The following is a 3,355-nucleotide window of genomic DNA, read 5'->3' as shown; positions in this document are numbered from 1 at the left end:
TTTGAGACAGGCTGGAGTGCAGTGGCACGATCATGGCTCACTGCAGCTTCAACCTCCTGGGCTCAAGCGATCCTCCAGCCTTGGACTTCCAAAGTTCTGGTATTAAAAAGTCCTGAGCCACTGTGCCTGGCCTAATAGCATTTACATTTTCCATTTTGTTGAAGATATAGCTGAAAATCTTTATAAATATCTGATTTTAAATTATATTTATTATTTTTAAAATATTCCAACACAAATCATTTCCATTTTGTTTTGTTTGGCTTTAATTTTGTTTTGCTTTACTTTGGGAAGGAGATCTTCAGGGGAAAATGGAGGAAACAAGCATAAGTGTCTCCTTGCCGCCTCCTCAGGTCTTCACACTCAGTGCTGTGCTCTTGCCTTTGTGAATACCACCAGGCAGCCACGTGTAGTGAGAAGAGCACAGACCAAAGGTCAGGGCTACATTCAAGTTCGGACTCCAGCAATTATTACCAGTGAGACCCAAAGCAAGTTGCTTGACAACTTTCTGCTTCCCTTTACTACTACAGTTTTTATGAGAATGAAAGAAGACAAAATACTTGGTTTTACTGGAATAAATTCATAGTAGACAGTAAGGGCCAGTCCTTGCTCCTCCCAGTTGATGATGGCCCTGGGAGACTGAGAGCTTCTTAGGGGTCTTGGGCTTGATGTAGCGTCTTAGAGAGAGGACGTAAGCACTACCATGAGGAGGTGCCTTGGCATGTTGACATGGGCAATGTGGGGACCTTATCAGTGCCTACCTACACTCATCTCCCAGGTCCTCCCCTGGCTCTCCTCTGCCACTCACTTGTAGCCACCGTAGTTGCAATCACTTGCCATTTCTTTGCCTCTCCTTCTCTCAGGATAATGAAGCATCAAAAAGCAGGCATGGTTGGTGCCACCATAAAGAGATAGACAAGAATCCTTAGCCTCTGTAAGAGAGACACCAACATTCAAGTTACCATGAAGTCTTTAGAAAGAGACCCCTACTCCTCCTTGGGCTTTTGACTCTTTATTTTTGAAGCGTTTTTGTTTTGTTGTTTTATTTTGTTGAGACAGAATCTCCCTGTCACCCAGGCTGAAGTGCAATAGTACAATCATAGCTCATTGGAGCCTGAAACTTCTGGGCTCAAGCGATCCTCCCGCCTTGGCCTCCCAACTAGCTAGGACTACAGGCTCACACCACCACCTTTGGCTTATCTGTTTACTTATTTATTTTGTCTGTATGGTAAAGACAGGCTTTGAGGAGTATTCTCATGTGGAATAAGCAAAGTTTTCCTCATGGATCTGGTAAAATTTCATGTGGCCTCTTTGTTTTCCACTGCTAACTTTCCCGAGAGCAGACTTTTTGGCACTATTTGGAACCCACTGCACTGAGCGCAGTCTAGGTTCATCCGGCACCTAGAAACGTTGTCTCTGACCTGCTTCTCCCGGAAGTGCATCCTTCCAGTGTGGAGGGCTGTGAAGATTAAATGCGAGAGTTAGACTAGTGGGAGGAGACCTAAGATCACCCCAGACTTTCAGAGATACTTATGGTCATTAAAAATAGAAATAAATTGAGATTCCTCCGCCTGGGTTCACTCCTGGGCGCTTCTCCTTCTCCCTGCTCTGGGGCCGTCCTTCCAGTTCTCCAGCCTCCTCGGGGCTGGGGATGCGTGGGGTCCCCCTAGCCTTGCTTTGGCTTTTTCAACCAATTCATTTCCTTACATTTTTTCCCTCGCTGTTTCTTCCTTGTTTCTTTTCCCTGCCTTTTCGTGTCTCCTTTTCTGCCCCTGGCATTATTTTTTGCCATCTAATTTCTCATGTCTAATCTCTTCCCTAAAAGGAATGAGTTTCCTCCTTGCTGACCAAGTCTGTCTATTTTTTGTTCTCCGTGGGCTTATGCTGAAGCTCTGCTCACAACTGCCAGGGCACCCTGGGCCCTGATAAAGCCATGGAAAGCAGAGAACCCACCCCGAAAATAAACAGTCACTTCCTTCTTAGAAGAGCCCTTAGTGAGCGGTAACAAGGAACACTTTTGTCAAATGCTGTGGAAAGCAAACTATCTGTAGACCAAATGAGCTCAATGAAACCCGTCTGCTGTGTTCAATCAACAAGTCTTTCTTGAGCCTCACAGGGCCTGGCAGTTAGAAAGGTGATTAATTCAAGAAACCAAGACTGGCTTGGTGTGTGTCCTTGGGAAGACACACGAGTCAACAAGCAATAAAAAGGCCCATCATATGGCCTCCCTTCCCCCCGCGCTTCCTACTGCCTCCCTGGCGCTATTTTTCTCCCTATCTTCCCTCCCCTATATTTTCTCAGCAGTCTTCTAACTAGAGTGCAAGTTCCATGAGGGAGCGAATTTTGCGTATTGATCGTAGCTGAATCCCTAGTACCTGAACGTGGTCTGTCATCTGCGGGCTCAGACAGTGAAATGCAACGTGATGAGTGCTGTATCAGAAACGCGGGCCAAATGCAATGGAATAGCAGGAGTCCACGTGACACTAAGGGGTGATCATGTGCATATGTGTGTGTGTAAAAGTCAGAGGCAAAGGGAAGTTTGAAGTTTTAGATTGAAGTAGATAAAATAGCAGCGTTCAGAAAGGGCTTGGTCATGTCGTGGTGCGGGGAGATTTGCGATGGAGGGAAAATCTTGACCTTTTCCACCCGTAAAGCTTATTAAAGTCCTCGTTCCTTCAGTGAGTTGTATTATATGGAAAGGGAGAAAGTCGGAAACATTCTGAGCGCCTCCTTAGAACATGAAAGGAATCCTTGGCTGGGCGCGGTGGCTCACGCCGGTAATCTCAGCACTTTGGGAGGCCGAGGAGGGTGGATCACAAGGTCAAGAGATTGAGACCATCCTGGCCAACATGGTGAAACCCCGTCTCTACTAAAAAATACACAAATTAGCTGGGCGTGGTGGCACGCACCTGTAATCCCAGCTACTTGGGAGGCTGAAGCAGGAGATTTGCTTGAACCCGGGAAGCGGAGGTTGCAGTGAGCCGAGATTGCACCACTGCACTTCAGCCTGGCGCCTGGCGACAGAGCGAGATTCTGTCTCAAAAAAAAAAGAACATGAAAGGAATCCTGTATTCTAGTGGCCAGAGACAGGCAGGAGGTGCTGAAGAACTCAGGGCTGGGGGGTTGGCTCCAGGTTTCTTTCCTGGCTCTACTGTGACCTGACCTTATCTCTCTGAACAGTGCACACTCCCACTCCTGGCCATCCTTCCTTGGAGGTTTGTAATAATACTGACCTTGTAGAGGTGTCCAAGGATTAATGAGAAAATAAATGTAGAATGTTTAACGTCACACCTGCCTCTTAAGCCTGCAATTAAAAACAAAACAAAACAAAAAGTAGCTGTTCTTTTTTTTTTTTTTT

Source organism: Cebus imitator, unplaced genomic scaffold (genome assembly GCF_001604975.1).
Source record: "Cebus imitator isolate Cc_AM_T3 unplaced genomic scaffold, Cebus_imitator-1.0 Scaffold56, whole genome shotgun sequence".
NCBI classification, from domain to species: Eukaryota; Metazoa; Chordata; class Mammalia; order Primates; family Cebidae; genus Cebus; species Cebus imitator.
This window is presented reverse-complemented; position numbering follows the sequence as displayed.